Source organism: Plectrocnemia conspersa, unplaced genomic scaffold (assembly GCF_051122295.1).
Source record: "Plectrocnemia conspersa isolate PC_06_02 unplaced genomic scaffold, ASM5112229v1 ptg000005l, whole genome shotgun sequence".
Classification (NCBI taxonomy): Eukaryota; Metazoa; Arthropoda; class Insecta; order Trichoptera; family Polycentropodidae; genus Plectrocnemia; species Plectrocnemia conspersa.
Genome location: NW_028277169.1, coordinates 35,107,000 through 35,125,447, shown reverse-complemented (window position 1 = coordinate 35,125,447; position 18,448 = coordinate 35,107,000).

Below are 18,448 nucleotides of genomic sequence, written 5' to 3'. Positions count from 1 at the left end.
ATTTCATCTCGGCTATCCGCCGGCGATCTGCGCTTCCGTGCATTACCATATTTTCCCGATAGAAAAGGTTCACTATCTGCGAGACATGACTAATGGTCACGATGATGGGCTCCAACAAGCCACGCTTTAATAATCATCGTGTCATCGGTTTAGAATATGTTTTATAGGTGTACCCGTTCGACGGAGACGAGGGCGCGTCTTTGATGCCCTTAGTGATAAACTAACATAAATTCGTATCAGTATACCATACTTATGATTATTTTAGTGGCTAAAATAATATTTAAAAAAAAAAATTAAATATCAAATATTGGTTCGGTGGTTAATGCGGACCCTAAAATTTAAGATAGCAAAAACTCCACAAATATTATATAGAGTGTTTTAAAATTAACGCAAGATTTGAATTTGTCGTCATTTGTGCAGTAAATGTTGGCAACCCTGAAAAAAAAATTGACAGCTGAAAGTTTAGGGTTAGTAAAAATGAAGCGTTACATGATACAACAACGTGTTTTCATTATTGAACAATATCTGAAAAATAGTGAAAGTTTGGCGGCCGCAAATCAACTGCGAAGAGATTAATTCAAAAATTCAGAAGGACTGGATCAGTTGGAGACGCTAAACACTCTGGTGGTCCAAAAACAAGCTGTTCAAATGTCAATATCAAAGCAGTGCGTGAGAGTGTATGTGAACAAGAATAGCAAATTTCAAGAAGCTTTTTACAACGTATACCCAAAAAAGTTCTATGTCTCCATGCTTACAAAATTCAATTAACACAACAACTAAAGCCTAATGACCATGCACAGCGAAGAGAGTGCGTTGAATGGATTATTGAACATCAATAAGTGGATGCTAATTTTTCGAGCAAAACCATTCTAAGTGATGAAGCACATTTTCATCTTGAAGGCCTCGTTAATCGCCAAAATTGCTGTGTTTGGGGTTCGGAGAACCCACATTTGTTTGTTGAAAAAGTAATGTATCCACAACGTGTCACTGTCTGGTGTGGATTTTGGGCTGGAGGCATCATTGGACCATACTTTTTTGTCAAGCAGTGACTGTTACTGGTGCTCGATATCACAGTTCTTTCTGCCGTATTGGATGATATTGATGTGGCAAATATGTGGTTTCAACAAAACGGTGCCACATGCCATATAGCATTTGAAACAATTAAATTATTGCATCAGATATTTCTTTGTCGCGGTAATTTTGGGACACCTTTATAAACGATAATATATATTATGATAAAATAATGTATAATAACAATTATTTTTAAGAAAACAATCTATGAGAATGAATACAAATTACCATTAGATAATAAGCATGCAATAACAAAAATATATATGTAAGGTACATACAACCCGTAGATAATTCAATTTCTTAGAAACAACAGAAACAGAGTATGATTCAACATTTTCTTATCTATGACAAAATTTTGTGTTATTATATTTTTAAGTATGATATCTTATTTGTTTTTTTTATCAACACATTCATAAAATATATTTTTTATTTATAATAAGATTACTGTTGTGTTACTTAAAGATTGCCTTATTTTACCAGAACATATTCACAACCTATTGTAAAAATATTATACAAGTACGAATTTTCAGAAAGTTTTTTTTATTTTTGTATTTGCAATTTTTGTTTCAACATACTGGCAAACCGATAAAAATATCTACCTGACCTGATTGACTTTTGCATTGTCAAAGGAATAGATGTAAAACGAATTCTAGCTGAATCATGTTTCGAGCTGTTATCAGACCATTCGCCGATAGTAGTAATATTACAAACGAATCTACAAACAACAAACTCCATATAATTATAAAACTGATTAAGATTTTTTCAAGGTAAACTTTGACCAAATTACCGAATTGAAAAGCAATGCTAAAGTAGAACAATCACTTCAACGCATAACAAAGATAATTCAAACAGCAGCTTAAAAAGCCAAACCCAATCTTAATAAAAATAAAAAATAGAAAATTACAAAGTAAGATTACAAAGCGATAAAACAAAATTCAATAAAGCCGTTAAATAAATAAAGGTACTATTATACAACTTAAAAAATGATTTAATTCACAATTACTTAAAAAAACTTGTCAGCCTCAAAAAGCAGCGACTACATGCTGTGGAAAGTTACGAAGAACTTAAAGAAACCTATGTCGTAATGAAAAGGTCGTTACTTTTGCAGTTAATTTGAAGGAGGTATTCACACCATATGATCCTGCGACAGACTCTACACTACATGCAAATAAAATTTCAGATTATCTAAAAGCACCCCCACCACTTCAAGTGGTTTGAAGTAAAACAAATAAAATAAATAATTGTTTATCAAAATTAATAAAATAAAATATTTATGATGTGCTAAAAAAAATATCATAACAAATAATTTTTGACAAAATTAAAAGATATTTGTATTGATTAAAAGAGGTAAAAAAATCATAACCTTCTTTTAATCAATACAAATTAATGAACGAGAAAGTCCACAGCCGCACAATAATAACCCAAAAATATGAGTAATTTCTGAAATTTCGGCAATTACGACGTATTTTTTTTATTATTTTATATTTTGTTTGTCGGTTTTTATTTATTAAAAAATAAATTCATATAGCATATTTAATTTTAAAATTAAATTTAATATGCACTTTTGAAAAGTACGATTTTTTTTTAATTTTAGTGTTCTAAAATATATCGTTATTAAATTGAACGGCCTTTAATCTCAGCGAAAGAATAGCTTCTTTTGACGAGTTTCATTAATCAGCGGCACGCCTAATTTCTAATTCCAGTTTGACCTTTTAGTCGAGCGTGCACCCTAATCGAATCTGGCCATCGCTGCACACCCACCCACCCCTGTGTAAATAAGTAACACGCTGCAATGGAAAGTAATAATTTTGCCGCAGCGAGGACCAAATTGGAAAATTGCCGCTCACCTACGTGGCTTTTTGTAGCTCTCTCTCTCGTCTTCGCCCCGGTAGCGAACTACGAAAAAGGACAACGAATGATTAAAACGCTGATAGAGAATAATGTCTGCTGCAGGGATTGCCAATTGAGAGTTGTAGCAAATATTGCAATTATAATTTTACACAGCAGAATACATTTCATGGGTTTGAATCTGACCTGTAAGCTATTTTGCATTGTGTCTGATAATAATAAAAAATATTTAAATGTTACCTAAAATATATCAAAATAAAAATCTTAACTTTGAAGCAAAATAAACTTGAAAAAGCTGTAAGAATTGCATTGATAACAACATACATTAGTTAGGGCTTTCAATGAACATACCATTTATAAAATAATTTAATTAGAATTTAATGAAACATCATTATTCTAATATGGCTTCAAAAATATAAAATATATTGAGCATGACATAAATGCCTCTATACTGTAATAGTAAAACAATTTTGGGCATGATTGTTGGATAAAACTTTATTTTTATACAAATAAAGTATTATCCAACTTGATTTGAATAAAAATTTGCTCATCAATTTATTTTTATTTTTTTTCAATTAAAAATAATACAACGAGTATTTTATAAATTATTATAAAATATGATGTTAGGTCTGGCGTTGGCCACCACTGGCCTCACAGAGTTCTCGCATTAGGGGCGAAACAAAAGCTGCGAGAAGCTGCGAGCTCCAGCAGGGTGACCCCGCAGGGGTTAATAAGGGCGGAATGCCCGGCAAATAATTCGATTTGTCATTTAGTTAGGCGGCGGCCGTATGAGTAGTGCGCTACCTAAGCTTTTGTTCGGCAGTTCCCGAGAGACCGTCCGCCTACGCTTATAGACGGGCAATCAAAGTTTACGTCGCGCTAATCCAATTACCGTCGTATGATGATAACCGTCCGGAAAAAGTTAGTCGATCGACGACAATAAAACCCACAGAGCGCTCGTTCGGTCTGATTGAGAGCGTCGAATCCGATGTGCCAATCACGCGGCTAACGTGGCTTGTAAAGCAGGGGTGGGTCTCCACCCGAAGGGCGCTCGACCTACGCATCGCTCGACTTGCGCCTATAAAACCATACACCGCGTACTGGTCGAACGTGTCTCGATGTGCTGAGCGATGCCACTTATTTCCAAGGTATAATCCGCACTAAAATAAAAGCAATAAGAAGACTACATACGAGGGTAGCTTGAAAACATAAGAGTTTCATTTTCATCTTGTACCGATTTATATATTTATATCAAGTACTTAAAACTTTGTAATACTACGCTCCATAGCAGAAACAAATTCTTCGGTGCGCACTGTACGACGTCTCTGCGGATGCGTATTATCAATTAGAGTGTGCGTTGTGCGAAAACGATCCATGGTTATTCGAATAACTTGCTCGGATGGACGTTTATGTCGACCGTAAAATGACGTTGCGCACGGTAAGTTTCGCGAACTGAACCACGATTTTAGAAATAACTTTGCACAATTAGTAAACGTTGTTTTGACGTAATTAATGGTGTAATGGCAAACCAAACTGAGCACAAATCAGCTGTCAAATTGGCATTATGTCCCTTATTTTAGTCAAATTGGCATTATGCCTATGTATTTTTTATGTTGAATATTATTTTAAAAGATCATTTTGCATTTCTAAGAGTTATTATATACACGGATTGACTACATCAGTTACATCTATCAATACTAGTTGTGCTATCTAAAATAGGATAGCAATTTTTTTCAAATCTAAAAATAAGTTATTTAAGTCACAATAAATTTTACCAAAATGATCTACAACAGGTATAGCAAAAGTAGTCAATAAAATTGCTCGATTTTTTTTCTCTGAAACATTTTTTTTATACAATTCCAAAAGTTCAATAAAGCCACATATTTTATATTTTGCATCAATAATGGTCTTATTTGCTACACGCAGTTGTTTACTTAACATTTATTTTTAATGATTTGTATATGTTAAATAATTTACAAATGCTTGATTATTAACAGATATTTTTAATTGAATTTCCAATGTAATTGCACCAGACTCATACAATTATATTATTTTTCCCTTGGTTACATTTTTAGTATTTAAATTTAAAAAATACTACTTCAAAATAGTTATCCCTATATTTGACAGATTTAAACCACGATTATTAAGGGGCTATAACCGAAATAAAAAATAATGTTGTTAGAAGATATTGGTAAGATATCTCTAAAAATACTACATAAGTTAATTTAATTTTTCTGGAATTTAATATGACAAATATGATGAGCTGGTACATTTTAAAATTCTTTGTTAAATTTTATATCATGTATATGTATCATAGACTGTTATGGCGCATTAAGTATTTTTATTTATTTAAAATAATAAATAAATAAATAAATATAGATAAATGACAGAGTAGCAAGTCGGATGTCTAAAAATAAGCAATTTTTTACTATTTTTTTCAGCCAAAAGCTTTTTTAAAATGTCTTTTAAAATCAGCTGTTTTTTAAAAAATGATCTTCTGAAAGTGTCAGTCATATTTTTATGATTTTTATCGGTGAAAAACTAGATTGTTGCAAGTACGACCAAACATGAATATCTTTGAAAAATCCGATGTTGGAATTGGAATTTATTACTACTGATACATATTTCAATATTTAATGGTATTATTAAAGCAAATGCAAGATAAATTTTAGATTTTTATGTTTTGAGAATAAAACTGTAAGGATAGCAATGATAGCATAACATAAAATGTTACAACATGATATTTAATAATGCTGAATAGTAAAAGATTCTCTGTAGCTTATATCTACAATAAATCCAAATCATCTTGTCAACATGAAAAATAAGTAATTTAATATATACTTCATTGTTCACTTTAACGTGGTCAAGAAAAATGTAATTTTTTTAAATATATTTTTTTAATATTACCAGAAGTGGTTGCTAATGATATTGTCGTTACATCCATAAATAATGAATTTTCACAAATTAGTATTTTGTCATAATCATTTAAAGGAGATGGGTTTGAAAACTTAAATATTAATGCTATCGAAGAATTGTTTACTGATGAGTAAATAACCAAAGATTAATTAGTAAGCCATATTTTAATATCTGAATCAGGCCATATAAGTGAAATCGTGTCAAACCATTGAATAACATTGTGTTAAAAATTGATCCAAATATAGAAGTGCTCTCAAATTCCAAAGAGACCTGCGAAATACTTGTGCACAGTATGAAGAAACATACAAAAAAATTGCGAAAAATAAAAAATCATGGATATTTTTAATAAAAAAAAACTACTCAAGATAACATGGATATTTCTGCTAATTGTGGAATGGAAGTTTTTTTAATGATGATGAAAGCGATTTCGAACAAGTTGTAAAGAAAATGATTAGAAAATGGTTATGAGGATGAATAAATTTTAGTTTTATTCCGAGTTTTAAAAATTATAATGTTGTGTTATATTATAAAAAAATATGTTAAACATATTTAAGATGTCACATATCGACTCCAATTTTGTAAATATAATTTAAAATAAATATTTTTTATGTAACGGACTGTATCGTTTTGCGCGGATTTTTCGGAACGCATCTTCAAATTTAATACGAAATCAATGTATTAATTTACGCGGTTTTTTATATAATGAAACCTGTCTTTATGATTTTCTATGAATTCTTTGCCATTTTTAATGCGGTTTCCATTTACACGGGGTTTGTGAAAAACGTATGTACCGCGTAAATCGGGAGATGGGTGTATTTTAATTTTTTTATTAATGATCAAAATGCAATTATACTATTTCTGTGTTTGTCATTTACTCATTTACAAACAGAAGAAAAGAAAGTGGACTAAGATTTGATCCTCAAGAAATTACAGATTGTATTAAATATTATTTTGAGTATTGCAAATCATAAAAATAGTTACTAAAGAAATTTGTTAAGATCAGGAAACCGATAATGATAAATTTTTTTAATAAGATTTACATATTTCGAGAATGGCAAAATATTAGTGGCAATAGTCGGGATTTATTTTTTAAGTAGCTGAATTTAAGGTTGAGGTTATGGTTGAATCTGATGTTATGGTTAAGGCTTAGGTTTAGGTTGAAGTTGATGTTGCGTAGGAAGTTGAGCCTTTAACAAAACGTAATCGACCTCACTTAGCATTCAATAATGATATTAACTGTTCAATCATGAATCACTGATGATGTATAAACAAACATTTTTAGACCAGACGAGAGTTTGATCGAACATTTTAAGGCCTAAATATTTGGATCCCAAAGATAGCTCCAGTTCATTTTCTTTTATATATATATAATATAAAAAAATAAAAAGTGATTCTCCGATTGTTAGACAACCAATAGAAACATAAAACCCCAATAAGAAGTGTAGTTATGTCAATCCTCAAGGGATTGACAATTCAACAGCAACGAGGAATTAAGACAATAAACAAGCTATCAATCCAGAGAAAAGTTGAAGCCAAGGTCTTGGCTTATGAGTTTCGCACGTTCGTCGATGAAAGAGAAAGGAAACTAACGCAGATATTTGTTTTCTTATGAAATTACTAGGGAAGAGAGCCCCGGGGGTCGAGGCTAAGATAGTTGTAAAAGCGAGGGGATGCGAAAGCAGCGATCCGCGGACACCGCCAAATCCAATAAAACGATGATACTTATCTCGATGGCTGTCCAATCAGCACCGGGCGGAAACGGGAGAGAAGCCGTGTGGAATGAGGTGAGTTGTAGAGATTGCGGTTATTATCGCAGCGAGGGCACTCACGTTCCGTTCGAATTATCGCGTGTACCTTTATTGTCCGCCTCCCCCTTACTACGCCACTCGATCCTCTTTTACTTTTATGGAATATTAACGGCCGAGAGGGTCGGTCTGAGAGCGTCCACCACCCACAAAAAATACACACATGCGATGTATAGTAAATCATAAAAAATCGACTCGACCCAACTTTACCGTTGACTTTTCGACTCTGGTGCTCCAGATCGTTATTGATTTTAAGCAATCTCGACCTTAATAATATGTTCAATATTAGTGCGGTGAACATCACTTCAATATAATGACAAAAAATATAAAACCTTATACATTTTCAATAAAAAAATATGATGACAAAAACTCATTTAGTTCTAGAGTACGCTCGGGATAAGGATTCCGGTTTGTTATTGTGTGCGTGAACTGTGTGGCTCAAAACAATTTCGCTCAGAATATTTAATTTTTTTATTTTAAAAGAAAATATATGTTTATTTAACATACATACATCTGAGCTAAGTTGGAAATTTCAACGGACAATTAAAAATATATGATATATTCGTAGAAACCAGACATTGACGTCATTAATTAAATATTTGCAAAATTCAAAATCTTTCACTAGTCAAAAAAATAATGAAGTCTTTAGCTATTCTTCAAATGCTGAAAGAAATTTTTCGCAGATTGTTTAATGGCTCGATGACTCTATTAAATCATTAGAATCCATTGAATAAATTAAAAAATTATCATTGGCGCAACGATAAGAATAATGACTTTTTTAAGCCTTACAGAGAATAGTGTAAAAAAAACCAACAACGTACGGGTTAATGGAAAAATAATTAAAATATTTTAATCCACGGCTAAGAGAACGAATAACTTACAGTGTATATTTGAAGGTTTGATATCAATTAACCCAGATATGCCGAAGAAATTTTGTTCTCTTAAAATTTCATTTATAAATAAAAAAACAGTGGACCGAGTTTAGTGACCTACCCATGGGACAGTGGGCATATCTGGGTTTTAAACAAATATCAACACAAAATTATTTGAAATAAATCATTAGAGAGGATCGAACTTCTGTGCCACACTGCACTTTAATGAAGAATACCAGCGTTGACGAATCAGCGACTGTCCTTAAAAGAGAAAGCGAGACAACGAAGTACACGCTACATCGCTTCTCCCTCTCATATACATGTACACGCACACAATAACAAACCGGCATTCTTATCCCGAGCATACTCTACCCTACGTATGGATTTTCCCTTCATGTGATTCATATAAAATAATTTCTTCTTGTATTGAAATACATAGATATGGTTATTCAGAAAGAGTACATATATACAACAATAATGCGATATTAACACGGTTTTAATGATTCAAGCTTTGTGACTATTTATTTTTAAATTAAGCTCAAATAAAACACGACACCATAAAAAAAGATTATTTTTTACCGTATGCCAGAATATAAAATTTACAGACGAAAAATGGATAAACATATTTCCATTCCTTAAAATAAAAAATAGGCATTTATATTTTGATGATGAGAGGTTAAAAGTTATCTATTTAATTTATTATATTTTTAAATTTTAACATATTTCTCCAATGCGTCACGAGGAGCAATTAACATTTTATATTTAAAACAATTATGGTGCATACCTAAGCAGACTTGTTTAAATAATTTGTTATTTTTTATTTCATGATTGTATGATTTTAATATTAGAGTTACTACAAATTCAGTAAAGTAAGGTTACTTTTGTGCACTTTTTAACAAGTACAATACTGTAATAGTATATATGGATAACACATTCGTAAAAACAATCAGTTAACGTTAAGTGCGCACAGCAGTCGAAACGATCCAAATTTATGGTGGTTTTTATGTAATTTCATCGCGGTACGGAATGAATATTGCATTTGTTATTGGATAAAAAATCAAGAGAGAGCTTTATTTATTACGCTTATTTTACATAACAAAGTCCTTACATGAATAATTAAAAATTTCAACACGAAATAGAAGGGTTCCGCGCAGCGAATGCATAATTAATCCTTAAAAATCGACCACATTTTTTTCCACCGCCGGCGTTTTGACATTGACGATTTACGTAATAGATATTCCCGGGTATAGGTAGCAGGTGAGAATTTGAATACAGTGTTTTTTCGATTCGCAGTCGGAGAAACAAAGGAAGGGTCTCGGCGAAGAAGAGTTTTTGTCTTTAGTAATGAGTTTTGCGGCCGAACGCCGGATCTAATAAATATGCAATGCTCAACTTAATCTAAAGTTGCCGTTTTCATTTAACATATCAGCGACAGCGAAATATTTGCGCTTCCTACTCGTTCGTCGGTACTTTGACCTCGGCTTATACCTATTATATTATATTATTTCAGCCGGCTATCTGCATACGGCGGTTCTTTTATAAATAACAGACAAAAACGTTTGTGTTTATGGCAGTGTTTCAAAGCATTGCTGCTTTTATTTTCTATATGCTGATGAAATCAGTAATCAGCTACAAATAGAACATTCACAAATGCTAGATAAAGCACGTGGCCATAATAACTTTAAAAAAATATTTTATATGTGCTACTTTAAAACATATTATCAAGAGAAGAAAAACGAAGTTAGTATTATTATTACTATTATTTTATAAATATTAAAACGAATAACTTAAAAATCGAATATAATTAGTGTTTCTCATTTTTCGATTAATGAGAAATTTACTTAAATTCCCTGAGAATCTATAAACAAGTGTAAAATTGCTAACTCCACTTTTGGGTGTATATGATTTAACAATCTTGTACCTATAATTGAAATACACGTACTCAAAAAATCTCCAATTAAACACTACAAACTTAAAATATTGTTTTATTTTCCCATGCTCAAGTTGTCTATTTAATTTTTTATTACTCCTGAAAAGATATAAAATATGGAGTTAGCAATGTTACACTTTAAGCCATTGATATGTATGTGTATTGTAAATATTTATATTATTGCAATATATATCTTTGCATATTTGTAAGATAACCGTATTAATGTCTAGAGCACATGTCCTAGGAGTGATGCTCAAAACAGAAAGTGGAGTTCGAAGCGTAAGGCTTTAATTTTTTTATAAAGTAGCAATTTCGATAATGCATACATTACCTAGTCAATGTATGCACTATCAAATCACTTTAGTTACAGTACACACAAAATAATGTATAAATATTGTATAATCTCACTAAACCATGCTTGTCAAAGTATACAAAATATTCACCTAACGTCAGTAACATCATTTGTGGGAACGAAGGTGGGAGAATTTGCCCCCCCCCCCTTGAATATGGCCAGAAAAATGCATGTAATATATTAAAATACTATTTTTAGTAAAATCTGAATATTAAAAAAACGACTAGTGACTGGCCAACCTCCCCCCCCCCCGTCATATAAAAACCTAAAATGACACACCTAATCTTAAACCAGAAATTCTCAGATTATCATACAAAAAATAATCTAAATAAAACGACGCAGATTTATGACGTCCATACTACAGGGGCAGGGGAGGGGCATTTGCCCCCTGTGTATGTTATTTATTTAAATACTATAAATTTTAACGAAAAAAAATATTAAAACAAACTGATAAGACGTTTTGGTTTGGCAACAAACCACTAATTTGGCAACTGCCCCCCTCTTGAAAAAAAATCTACAACAAAAATTTCAATTTTTTTCCTTAAAAAAATATAAAAAACAGTCTCAAATATATCCCGAAAATATTTTAAAAAATATGTCATTTTAGTGAAATCATATCGGAATATATTTTCACCGGTAGATATAATATATATTATCTGGTGGATGCTAGTAAAATGATATGATTTAAACTTTTTTATACCTAGTAATATATACATTTACATACTTTATCATTATTTATTTACATGTGATACAGTGAATGTGTATTTTTCGGTGAAGTTATATTTTCACTAGTGAAGTCTAAATATATAATCACCAGTATATATATATTTTTTTCTTACTAGCGAAATTTTAATTAGCTGCGTTAGTGAAATTTTATGCGTCTCTAAAATATTTATAAAAACCTAATTTGACATTTACCTAACATCAATTTATTTTTAAATCCATACCTTACCGAAACATGTAAAATATCCCAAATTATAACTATAGGGAATAATCTAAAAATAATCTAAGTCCACACTTTTTTTATATAATATATTGAAAATTTAACTAAGTGTGCAGTTTTAAAAAATAGCTATTTGACATTTTATTTTTTTTCAGTTGCGAAGCGTACATCTGCTGTTAAAGTTCAAAGCAGTTTACATTCTTAGAACTTTCATTAGGTCAAGTCTAAAACACAAACTAAACCAACTCAATTCTCAGAGGAAAATAAGCAGAAGAAGAAATTCAGACAGATGTCGCATCTCGCATATTGCTCCATAGTTTATCGGCACTTTGATATTACACTATGTTTTAAAAATATGATTAAAGGTATTCTTACCGAAATCACCACAGACTTCTGATATGAAAGTGCTGGTTAAAGTATATTCAAATTGAATTTTGGTCAATAGGAGGACGCAAAAAACAATTATCACTTCTTAGAAGTCAAAAATTCACGTCAAAAGTAATAAAATCGTGTCGTCGCTGTCGTAGTGGGAACGCTCGGTAACGAGCGTTCCCACTGCGACGGCGTCGGCACGATTTTATTGCTTTTGACGTGGATTTTTGACTTCTGAGAAATGATAATTGTTTTTTGCGTTCTCCTATTGGTACAAAATTCGGTTTAGATGTGCTTTTTTATTCGATTTTCACTTATTGTGAGTCGTAATATTGATATAAAAATGCTAGATAACCGAGCGTTTCCACTGCTAATTTTACTGCTTTTGACATGGATTTTAAACAGGCACTTGAATTTGGCCAAAAAATACATGTCATTTAATACATGTCATTTAATGACTAACTGGCTAACATTTGCCCCTCCCTGGAAAAAGCTGAAAAACATCTCTTCTTAACGTACACTAAAGTTTCCGTATAAAATAATCATGGTAAGGAGATATAAAATATGATAAAAATCATAAATATATTTTAATTACATATATTAAAATATAAAAATACATGCAGATAAAAACCACCATTTTAAACATCGTTTTGTTAATAGCTTTTTAGAAAACTTTAAAATAGAAAAAAACATATATAATTTTGAAAAATTATTTTTAGTGAATATAAAATATATTTTTTATAACCCATATGACTGCAAATAGAATAATGCTATGGTTTTTCAACATGTGTAATTGTTTTAATAAAAAAATATATTCAATAAAAAGAGTAACATTTTATTTGTAGTGTGATCTAAAATAATTAATATGTACATTCAAATTAATAAACTGTGCATTAGCGTCGACCGAAGTTAGTCTGCAGTGCACATTACAATTCACAATAACTTTATTGCTTGTTTTTAAAACTATTTTAGATTTATTTTCACCGAGATATTTTGCACATCACACTGTAAACCATATTATTGGAATACATTGCAAATATTATCGATGTTACAGATATATAAATCAAAGCTCTGTTTGACGTTCTATGAGAGTCGCTTTTTAGGGTTGTGCCACGCAGGTTTTTACTATTACTAACAAGAATAATCAATATCAATTGTAACTCCCGCATGGCGTGTATTAGACATTTTTTTAAATTGCGATTGCAAAAGTTTTCTCAGATACTCCATTTAAAGGAAATCAAATCCTATGTAATTTCAGCAAATTATGCTGAAATAAGAATCACCAGAATCAACATCAACATGTATGACAGTATGGATCTTAGAACATCCAAATAATAAAAAATAGCTATATTTTAGTGTGTGCTTGCGATACTATAAAAACAGCGTATTCCCACTTCAATGACACAAGTCTGTAAGCTCACATCCTGATAAACAAAGCTACAAAAAAAAGCTGATATCATCTAATAATATATCAATATTTATTTATAATTCTTAAGTGGCTCGCTGTAGGGCTGTTAGTGTAAGTTGCGGATGATGTTCGGAGAAGTAAAAGACGATGTGCATATTGGAGTAATCTTGATTTGCTCACATATCGCGTGCATACAGTTGCATATTGCATTCTAGTTATTTAGAATATTAATTCTTTATTTTAAGCACCGTGTTTTAAATGATACTATGGTGCAATACTATCTTCCAAAATATTTGAATTCTAAAAGTGTTTTAACATAAACCTACGTATAGATTGTTTAAAAAGCACGCTTCAAAATATCTATAGACTTGGAATGGTACGTAAAGCACGACGCTTAAGATTGGAAACCACAGCAAAAGTAGATGATTGATTGTGGCTTGGAGGGCGTTATGCAACGGGCGTGCACGACTTGCGCAGTGCGCCCGCCTACGCTCGCCCCAGTTATGATATTTCATATTTCGAGGTGGGCGGGCGCTAGGGCGGGACGCCTGTCATAAGCAAATATTATATTTTCATCGTCAGACCGAAGAGCCCATTGGTTCATGCGAGCGCCTATCCCATATGCTTACATATGTACAAAACAGCATTTCTTGTGAGATTATTTTAAGTAATGCTACTTTCTAAAATGTATTTGAAAAAAAATTAAATTTATTTTAAAATATCATAATTTGCCTACTTGACAAATTATGACTCATACATTGTATTTCTTTAAAAGTAAAACTACGTAATATTGACAATGAGTCAAATAATTTGATATAAGACGTCAGAGGATAGAATAAGTTATATTTTTCTGAAGCTTTAAAGAAATATAAATAGAATATAAAAAAAATATTGTATCATTATAATGTTTAACTACTAAACCGCTGTTTATTTTGATGTAATTTTACTGTTTAACTATTGTGCAGATCGCTTTCTGTTATTGTAAATGATACACTTTTCATCGCACGTTACAATACAATCGAGAAATGGGTCGTTTTTGTTGCGTCAAAAAAAGCGCAGAACAAACTTTTTTATTATGTCAAACCTTTTTGCAATCTTTTTAAGATATGCTAAATTTAAATAAACATTATATACACTTATCCCTCGATTTACGCGGTAGATACGTTCCAGAACATATTGCGTTAATCGAAGCATAGGACGAAATGTTTCTTAAACTCATAAATTACAGAGCTTTTTCAGATTTTTTTAGGGGGCGAAGGGGCTATAGTAACTGTTTTAAATGCAATATACTTTAAGGAATTTGTGCAAAACTTTAAAGAATATATATCGTTCATTATTTAATGGAACAACATAGTTTCTACTTCTCAGCGTATTTTGCGAAGCAGATAGTCAGGGGTTTTGTATTTGTATTGTTTTTGAATATGCAGAAGCCTTCATTCCATACTGTATCGAAAGCTTTCTATATCTAACATTAAAAGACTTGTACTCATACTATGCTTTGTCAAATGGTGCGAAACCAATTGCTATTACTCTTAAGGGGAATAAAACTAATAATTTAATTGTCGATTAATAAATTGGCTGGCGATTACCATATTAAGTCTCTGACTATTGACCTAAAAGACATGGGTTCGAATCCTATACGAATCTTAGTGTTTTTAAATTTTTATCGTGTCTAGTGATTATTATATAATTATAATTCACAGATTAGGTTTACCTAGATCTCACGGATGAATATCGTGGTAATTAATTAAAATCGAGCTAGGTCGTACATATCTGGTATTGAAACTTCTCTAATAATGGCTAATACAGCTCGTAGAGAATATCTTATATGCAGCGGCGTTGCTATGGAGGCGGGCTGCCCCAGGCGGCACTTGCTTGGGGGCGGCATATTCGCGATGGGATCGTCTAGTGTGTTTCTTAACCCTTAATGCACTAAAACATACAAAAATCCACGAATAAGAAGAGCTTAATAATAACCAATTTATTATTTTAAGAAATGCTGATCGCCCTGGGCGGCACATACCCTAGCTACGCCACTGCTTATATGTATTAAAAATAAAAAAAATGTCTAACCATGGATTGCAAAATTTGAAACAAAATAGAGGATCAGAAATTAAAATTTAATAATTTGCGCATCACTGCTCTAGAATATGACATGCAATGATTTTTTATCTATTAGCGAATGACCACACACATAGATTTCTAACATTAAATTGAAGTTCTCAACATTAAATCTATTTTTAGGAATACTTCAATAGCATCGCCAAAAACTATGAATTTTAAATTAAAAAAACCTTTATTGATTATGCTTAAAAAAATCTAATCATATTATCGCAAAACGCAGATTTATCTATTTTTTTAATTAAGAGATGACAGACAGGATTTATTGAGATCCGTTTCAAAATCAGCATAAATGACATCTATTACTTACTTGCCTATTCCAAGTTTTTTTTTCACAAAAAAACAGAACAGATTCATCGCTACTGATCTCGTTACACGAAAACCTAACTATTGAAATATCAAATATTATTTGATTGGCAAATATATAATAAAACAATGATGGCACAATAAAAGATGTAAACAGAGGGTCTTCATTATATATAGATTAGCAGTACAGGTGTAATGAATACGCAAAATAATTGATGTAAAACATGTAATGTTTACTAAATCAGAAACGAAGAATAAGATATCTATTTCGAACTACAAGACAATCGTAGATACTAAACTAGTACGTAATTAGTTGCATTCAATTATGCAACATCAGCTTGATGATTATGTCATCTGCATATCTCAATCGGTGTGTAAAGAACGAACTACACGTCGGAACTACCAGTGCGTTAATTGTGCGATTAGAAGAGAAACTCGAGTATGCGATCGCAACGTATGTGCATAGGTAGATATTAAAATTAGACGGCAAATCGGAGCCGGTGGGCGGCGCTCGTTCAGATATTAAATCATAACCGGAGTGGGCGGCGCTCTCGTTCTCTGCGTTATGATAGGTTTAAATTTAAACCTACATGCAAATGAACCGACAATACGGTCGTAAAGATGACAGGCGAAATAATTAGCGCCGGTAGCCGAATCCGATTCGGGCATAATGGTATACGATATACGTACGTATAGATACCCGAGTGGGTATAATAATTTTAATAGGCGGTCGGTGGACAGTCGAATGAAATACGGAGCAATTATCCGAGTGAAAAAACACACGACGGGCCCAGGTATAAAATATTCATCCGCTCTTTGTTTTTGGGACCTCCGGACGGACCCCGACATAAATAGACCCGCGATGACGGCCGGTATATCTCACCTGGCCGTACGACGAGAGACATCTTATCCGATTTGCATCTCCGCGCCGATGATCATATTTGACGATTCCACGATCGTATTGTGTTCGGAGGATCGGTTCGCATCGATCTTGTCTCGTGACTGATGACGCTAATTAACTCATATTTGATTATTTTAGCTTTTGCGATTGTTCTTCTGATTATTTATCTCCACTATATATAATTCTCAATATCTGTCGTAACATAAATCTTCAGAATGAAACACTAACGAAGATATTTTTTTATAAAATAACATTTCAAGATCAGAGAAACCCAATAGAATTAACGTAATATAGTCCTTAAAACATCTCAATGTCTAATGATTCAGAATGTCTAATGATTCTTAAGCGAATGTTACAGCGAATGTGCATTATCAGTAAAATTGTATTTTTACTGGCGTATCAGTAAAATCATATTAGAATACATTTTCACTGGTAAATATATGTTGGCGCTAGTCAAATTATATGTTGCTCTAAAATGTATATGAAACTCAATCTGAAATTTATTGTTCTAACCCAAACCTAACATAATAAAAGTTTTAAAACAAATTATAGCTTTAGAACTTTCATTAGGTCAAGTCCATAATACAAACTAACCCAACTTCTCTCTCAAGGGGAAATAACCGGAAGAAGCAGTACAGACAAATTTCTGTCTTTGCGAAGCCGATATCCTCCATGCGAAATATGATCTTTGTTCTTCCTCAATTAAATTCGTTCCATGGTTAAAATAAAATATGTAAAAATTGAAAGAATTCAAGTAAAATAAAATATAAAATTTCATTAATGGGTTTGTAATAATATTTAATTTTGACAGAAAAGTTATTTTATGTAAGTAATTTTTTTTCAATGATCAATCAAAAATATAAAATAAACTTATGAAAATATTGATCGAAGTATATTCAAATCGAATTTTGTGCAATAGAAGAGCGCAAAATCAATTATCACTTCTCAGAAGTCAAAAATTCACGTCAAAAGCAATAAAATCGTGTCGGCGCCGTTGCAGTGATGTCGCGATTTTATATTTTTATTTTAAGTATTAATCAAAGTATATTCAAATCGAATTTTAATTAATAAGAGGACGCAAATAAAACATGACGATCATCCAATTTAGAATTGACTCAGTTACACCATAGGATTCTGATAAAAAATATATATACATACATATGTAAACATCAGTGTTTGCTTTCAGAATAACAGTCACGTTATAAAAATTACGACTTACATATAATAAGTGAGAATCGAACAAAGAAAGTATATCTAAACCAAATTTTGACTAATAGGAGAGCGCAAAAAACACTTCTCAGAAGTCAAAAATTCACGGCAAAAGCAATAAAATCGTGCCGTCGCAATCGCAGTGGGTATGCTCGTTACCGATTTATATAACATATTTTATAAAAAAAAAATATTTTAATTTTACTAAGGTTTTTTAAACATAGTTACGATTTTTAAATTTTATTTGAACGAAATAGTTAAGCTAAGCCTTGATATTATTAAGAGCTTTTAATAAAATAAGTTCCTAGTAGATAGGATTAAAACTACGGAAGTTAGCTTCTTAACGTTATATCCCACATAAATGACTAAAAAAATGTAAAAAAAACACTAGCAC